At 46.7% G+C, this 7500-nt stretch overlaps 1 protein-coding gene and 1 long non-coding RNA gene across 17 annotated transcripts in view; one reads left to right on the forward strand and one right to left on the reverse strand.

The window, feature by feature from the left end:
• The window catches only part of EBF3 (EBF transcription factor 3), a 112612-nt gene that overhangs the window by 98086 nt on the left and 7026 nt on the right, over nucleotides 1-7500 (reverse strand). The gene's annotated exons all lie outside the window — the stretch shown is intronic.
• LOC125692890 (uncharacterized) lies at nucleotides 5746-7254 on the forward strand. The gene is made up of 3 exons (XR_007376916.1): nucleotides 5746-6053; nucleotides 6293-6358; nucleotides 6461-7254. It is a non-coding gene; the product is annotated as an uncharacterized LOC125692890 (long non-coding RNA).

The raw sequence follows: 7500 nt of genomic DNA on the forward strand, positions 1-7500 counted from the left end.
TTTCCAATAACCAAATATCATGAAAGAAATGACATAAGAGATCCCACTAAGGGACCACAATATCCAAGCATATTGATCTGATTTACAAACCTTTTCTAATGCGAAACAAATGCGGTGGGTGTGAATTCATACTTAACCATAAAAACCCTTGCATTACTCTGTCTCTTATTAAATACCACATATAACTCTCAGCAGGTTTTATGTTGTGTTTTACTGTCAGGAATGGTTAAAGCTGGCCTAACATTTTGTTTGGCAATTAAGAAAATTTGTAGTTTAATTTATTAAACCAAAAGAAAAAAAAAAAAGAACACGACTACACAGAACACAATTAGTTTCATTTTATACTGTAGCCCAATCTACCTTCCCTTCTAATTATTTATAATCATTCTGGTTTACATCTGAAACTCTATTATTTCAAAGTTATGCGGTTTGGAAAACAGACACAGATACAATTACAGCAGTCAGTCACTAAAAACCGAAGTACTGAAGTCAACTGCACCGGGTAACGAAATGTTGGCGCGGAAGAGATGGAGCGCTTCCAACACCTGGGTAGGAAAGGGATGAGTGTGTCCGGACAAAACCTGGAGAACAACTGAAGACAGCTACAAATCAAGGAATGCGAAATGGCCAATGGAATTCTCAGAGCACTTTCAGCAGGAAACTCCTATAACAGAACTGCAGCTATCTGGGAGAATGGAAAATAAAGTCTCTAGAATTATTTACAGGATTCTTGGCAGGCCAGACAAAGCACAAGCTGGGGTATCTTCTCAGTTCTAAAGTCAATCTCCAATGGAAAGGCACAAAGTTTTGCAGTGACATGTTCCTCTCTGTTACTCTCCTTCCCCTTTGCAGCCATCGCTGCTCAGGCATCAGTGGGCTCTGCAGAAGTGCCACCAAATCACTCCCCACTTTTCTGCCCCTTACAGCACTCTCAGCCATCATCTGTTTCCAGCAGAGCAGAGTCCAGGTCAAGTTTCCTCCTCGGTTACAATGATAGATACGTATCTAGCTTAATATCACTATTTGGATTAGATAAAGGAAGCTTGCTGCCCATCAGCATCTCACAAACCACAGAAGAACTGCACAAACATACAGAGGAAATCCTAATCAAATTTGGATTGGTAAAGAGCATTCCTGACAATCCACACAATACCAAGACCAATTCAATTTTATTGGTTGTTATTCAAAATAAAGGGCACTCACATCTCTCCTTTGTGTATTAATAGCCTCGCTCAAACCATAGGATTGTGGGGTTTTGTAGATCAGGGGCTTCCACAGGTCTTGGTGTTTGCTTTATAACCTAGCTGAGCGTTCTGAGCGGCTGTGAGCAGGGGGAGCATTGAGGCAACATTTTCAGCAGTGAATTCACCTTTAAAATGAGAGTGCCACGGTCTCACACACAGATGGGTTCCCTTCTTCCCATGCACAAACGTGAAGGTAAATGGCTTTATCCTGAAAGTCAGACCGGGCTTCTGCCTGAAGAAATCTGCTCAAAAACTCCTTCAACTTCTGCACTATTTTTCATTCTTTCCTTTATTTTTAGAAACTTTCACAGAGTGCAGCAGGAGCTGTGCATAGAAGCCACTGTTTGCATTGCTGCTTTCCGAAAGCCTGCTTAAACACTGCCCGAGGATTAGGCCAGGTCTCTTTATTTCCTTTCCTATTTCTTTATCATTAAGGCCAAGGAGTTTTTTAGCGGGCAGAATACCGCTAATCGCTCACCCCAGCCCCCATGGCTTTGTTTCTGTCAAAATAGCTCCTTTCAGCTGCAGCAGAGAGCGAGCTGTCTCGGCAAATGAACTGTTCTTTCTCACCAGATGTGTAACCGTGTTTCGTCTTTCACTAGAGACAAGCTGGAGCCGACTCCTTCCGCTAGCTGGGCCCATGCTACATGTCTTACAACAACACAAATGTAAGCCCCTTCCTTTCCACACATGTTAAACTCATTTCCTAGTGAATTATTGGGAAAACACAACGCTATCCTCACCGCTGTGCTCAGATGATGCAGTTTACTTTATGCACTTCTGGCACCGCGACCACACGATGATTGGCTCCGCGTAATTTTCTGGCTGTGAAACTTTTGCTGAAAGTATGGCAGATATTTTATTTTGTTCGATTTGCCTTTAGCCCAGCACACCGGGATCCACACACATGGCGGAACAAACACGTTCCCCTTCTATGCAACAAATGCTGTTTGCGCTCTGGATTCTTTCCATCCCAGAGAAATCAGGAGAGCTCCTTCAGCAACAAAACACAAACCAGAGCGGAGCAGCACTGTTGCGTTTGGCTGAGCCGACTCATCGAGGAACCAGCGAGCTTCCTTCAGCTTCAATCGCTAATGAACCAAAACAGTTAACAGCAAACTCCAATCACTGCATCTCATAAAATCCTGGGTAACCCTCGGCCCGTAAAACCCCCCAGCTTCAGGTATTTTTTTCAAGCGTAGTTCCATCTTTATTTTAATAGTGGATTAATAATGCCAGCACAGTGTTGTGTTATACATCGCTTTGACCACAAGCATTTTTGTGAGATTTGCTGTGAAGATAAACAAACAAGAGGAGCTTGTGTTCTGGCAGCCTGGCCGAGGTGAATGGTTCTCATTTTCCTGGAGCGCGAGCCCTGGAAGCACTGCCAAGCGCAGGTTGAGCTCCCCGAGCTCTCCCTTCCTGTAGCCCTGCTTGTCAATCACCTCCTGCTGTCTGCGGTGACAATTCCCATCCTCAAGCCGGGAATTTCCTCCCTCCCCACCCAGGGTCCCCGCGCCCCACCAGTGGTCCCCAATGGCCCCGCAGCACTCAGACCCCTCAGCCCTGCGTCGTGTGCAGAGCTTTATTAAAGCCATCTCTACCACTTTGCTTCGCAGGTTGTTTTTTTTAATTATCTGCTGTCTGAGGGTAATTATTTACTTCCTGTAAGCTCGCGTACCAGAACTCTGAGTTTGAAAGATTTTTCCATAACCTAATCCAATTCATCAAAGGCATCCTAACCAAATTACAGGCTCTGGCAGTATCTTTGCTTTTCACCTGATAAGGCTGCAGCAGAAGCACGGGATGGTTTGTATCAGGGTACCTCCTGCAGTATAGTTTTTGACAGCTTTGCTCAAATCCCTGCCCCCTCTTTTCCTTTCTCACCAAAGCAGGCTATTCCCTTCCTCCGTCCTACAGCAGTCCTGCGATGCCTTTGGCTCCCTGCAAATAATCAAGTATTATACAGGGAGGGAAAAAAAAAAAAAAAAAAAAAAAAAGTGTTACAGAAGTCTCCTCCAACACGTTGGGGATTTGCTTGGAACAATGGTTGGAGGATGCTCGGAGCGCTCCTCCAGCAGCACAGGTATTTACACAATTTCATTAACCGCGCCTCGCACTCTGATTAAGAGCGGGGATTAAGAGAAGGATGTCAGTGGCGTGGCCAAGGGGCCTGGGGAAAGGAGGGAAGAAAGGAGGAGATGAGGAAGGCCCATCTCTCTGCTCTGCCCTGCTTCTCTGCCACCCCACACCTCTCATTCTGCACTCCCCATTGCGGCAATGCAGCACAGCATGGAGCAGCCCCTGCTCCCAGCATCACCCTCCACCCTGAGCAGCAGCGAGGTGCTCACACCTGAGTGCTGCAGGAGCAACCGCCCGCCTCCGTCATTAGTGCAAACCTATGGATCTGCCACATCTGCCTAAGGAAAAATACAAGGGGTAGTTTCTGGTAGAGACAATTTTTAAGGGAACGGTTGCCTGGGAAAGTTGTCGCTTTATAACGTACTTTGATGCTGGTGGCACCTATAGGACAATGAGAGCAGAAGAGCAGCGGAGGTACGGTAAGGTTTGTTCTTCGGTAGCTGTGCCCATGTCTTAAAGAAATATAAGAATTAAAGGAAGCTGACACCAAACTGCTCTGCTCTCCCTGCGCTGTGCAGCTGAGATGACAAGTTGTCATTTAAGAAGTTAATAAACAGTCACCATTTTGCAGGTTATCCAAATGCTACTGAATAGAAAACCTTGGATCCCTAAATGATGTGTAATTAAAATTATTTTAAAAATCCTCCTTGACAGGCCAGGGCTTAGCCAAAATGTAAATGACATTAAAGAAGACAATGAATTTAATTTTATTTAATGTCCCTTTTTGCAGATCCTCATTTACATAGCATTTTTAACAAAAGCGTTGACCTTATAAATGCTGGCATTTGTACAGCTTCCGCAGAGTTGGATTTAATCACGCTTTCGCAAAGCCATAAGGGAAAAAGCTTTAAGTTCTCTGGTTGGATATGGAGTAGGAATAAAAACATTGGGACTGGTCAAATGTTTATCCTCCTCGCTTCTGAAAACAACCTGACAAGAAGATGTAAAGGTCTGGGGAATAACCCATTGCTGTTTGTAAGGCTGGGTAATAATCATACATAATCGTTTGGAAATATAGCTAATAAAAAATATAATGAGTGTTCAGCAAAATCGGCATTAGGCCCAAATTACATGATATTAATACTTGAACAGGTGCAGAAAGGCGCTTTAAATGAGGTAAATGAATAAAATGTCCCAGAGCACAACTGTGTGCGCTGACAAAAAGTCAATCACATGAATAATTCAGCGCCCGGCACCGCCAGCAAAGGTCGCTCCCGCTGACCTTTGTGACAGGAAGTGAAAGGAAACACTGGTGCCTAAAAAACCCTCCCATCAGTCTGCGGCCACTGCTCCGGCACCGCAGCCAAGGCGCAGCCCTGCACCGTGGGTAGGTTGAGGACCCCGGGCAGAGCCACGGTGGGCACCCAGCGGCCGTGCAGAGGTGTGGGATGCGGGCAGCGTCCGCCCCACGCGCAGCCTGAGGTCAGCCCGCAAGTATGCCGGGAGCTGCAGGGCTCGGCAACAGCTGCTGAATATGACAAAACTTCTTATTCCCCCAAACTAAAGCTATTCCAAACTCTGTACGAAAGAAATGGGATAAACAGATGTCTGGCTGCCCGACAGGAAAGTGGGACACACGCGGAATGATAAAGCCTCCAAACCCTGCAACGCCATGCCAGGTTTGCGGGGAGGGGGCCCTGGCTGCCTGCAGAGGTGCCAGCAGAGCAGGGCAGCGGGGAGACCATCTGGAGGAGCAGTGCAGGGCATGCAAGACATGCCGTGGTGCACAGGCAGCCTGTGCTGCATGTGATGGCTGCAAGTCAGCTGCATGCCACCGCTGCGTGAGAGCTGCCTGCCTGCCAGCTGCCTGCTGCTGGAGAGCTGCCCACTGCTGGATGTAAGTTGCATGGTTGCATGCAAGTTGCCTGCTGCTGTATGGAAGCTGTATGAGAGCTCCCTGTCCGCAACCTGCCCATTGCTGCCTGCAGGCTGCCTACTGCTACTGTTGCCTGCCTGCAAACTGTCTGCAAGCTGCCCGTGAGCTTCTCACTGCTGCCTGCAAGCTGCCTTCCTGCAAGCTGCCCCTGCCTGCATGCTGCCCCATGCCCCAAGCTGCCCCATGCCCCACTCCTCCAGCACCGCTCCTCAGCTCTCAACAGTTGGTCACCACGGAGCCAAACAAGGAAAGGAAAAGACAGGAGGATGTGTCTTCCCAGGAATTTCCATACCTTCCAATAAAATATATTGTGATGGCACGGAGGAATTATTTTAGCACACAGTGTGGTTTTGGTTTAGCAGTTACTGCGGCATCCTGTAATCATTTACAGCCATTGGAATGTATGGGTGAAATAGGATAGATTTATCTGTTCATACTTGTGATATGTAGACAATGGGTGTTCCTAATGAGGAACATCTGCTTTTGTGTTTTCCCAGAAAACATTATTCCACTATGAAAATGATACTCCCATCCTTTTCAGCAACACCGCAAAGAAAATATGGGCCTTTTCCTTTCTTTTATTTGCTTTTCTTTGGGTCAGCCTCATTTCCCAGGGATGCTTTTCCTGCAGCATCTCTTTCCTGACTGCGCTGCACTTTATGGTGGTTTCTTGGTGACTCCACGCGTTGCTGCGCCGTGCGAACAGCCCTGATGTGGCAGAGGACACCTCATCGTGCACAGCAGCACAAGTGTGCACACTCAGCCACGCTGCGTGAGAAAACCACGCTGAGGTAAATGGTTCTCAATGAATTAGAAGGTGGGAGGGCAGGCGGTATCGCCGTTGCAAGGCCTTGGTTTTGTTTTCGCGCTCAGATCTTACTGCAGCATTCGCATGTACGCTTACAGAAGTTTATTTAAAATAGCTTCACTGCTAGCAAATTATTATTCCCAAGGTGCAAAAAAGGTTGTTGGATTTTTTTTTTTTCTTTTCCTTTTTTCCCCCACTGCGATAAACCATTCCAACTATCAGAGCGACTCCTGGTGTGGGCTGGAACGAATGGACGCCCATAGATCTCAATTCAGCACTGAGTTATTGGTTTGTATCCCGAGGACAAAAATGCCTTATCTGGTCAGAAGCTGCTAAATGTGTCCAAAGGACAAAAGGATGAAGCACGCTGTGTCTGATCCTTCCTTGCAGCCAACTACCGGAGCGGTAACACTTCGTATGGGAAAGTGTAAACCGAGCCAGGGGTCTGCTGGGGGAACGCTGCTCTGCGACGCTCAGGAGGAAACACAAACCCGAAACCCAACACCACCAACCCATGTAGGTGACCAACTACCAATGCTCAGCGCCAGCAAACGTAAATTTGGGGACCTGGAAATACACTCTGGTGGTGTCAGAAGACCGATGCCTGCGCAGAGCTTTTCCACGCGCCTGCCTTCCTTCTGTGTTCGCTGCAGTGTGCTCAGCTGCTGAACGCTGCACTCAAGAGTTGCTTTAAAAGCACATGGTGGGACGCAGAGGACCGTCCCAAGCCCCTGCTCAGCCCCACGCGTGTGCACAGCCCTGCAGCTCTGGCTGCTCTTTGCAAGGCTGAGATACGCGCCATCCTCATAAAAACAAAATCTTGAAAATTCCTAATGTGGAAGGTGATTAAAATTCCTATAAAATTGTCATATCTTTAAATTTAGAAGCACGGCAGATTTTTCATCAATAATTAAGATCTCTAAAGCATTTATGCTAGGCATAAATGGAGTTTCAATCTTCCTTATTCAAATAAACATGATAAACCCATTAACCAAATGTTTTCTGATTTTTTATATCTTCTCATGCTTCTGGAATACCAAACTGTAACGCACTTCTGCTCATTTGGGGGAGGCAGAAAAGCACTGACACTGCACGGCTCGTTCTGGTTTTGGTGGGATCGCCCCTCACAGAACCAACGTAATTTAACTCACGATGACTGTGGAACATTACTATGTATACATCATTATAACCCCTAATCACTGAGGAATGCTGTTTGTGCCACGTTTCATCGTGCGAACGGACCATAAACACAAACTCCTTGCAAACCACTCAGTGTAGCTCAATAGGCACGAAATGAGCGCTCCGACCATATCTGTAAATTAGAGCCCGACCGAGCAGAGAAGAGCAAAACATCCCCCTCGTTTTCCTTCCCGGTTAATTTTCATAGCATTCCGTTGCATTCACACTTTAATGCGATTCACCACTTACGC

Source organism: Lagopus muta, chromosome 5 (assembly GCF_023343835.1).
Source record: "Lagopus muta isolate bLagMut1 chromosome 5, bLagMut1 primary, whole genome shotgun sequence".
NCBI classification, from domain to species: domain Eukaryota; kingdom Metazoa; phylum Chordata; class Aves; order Galliformes; family Phasianidae; genus Lagopus; species Lagopus muta.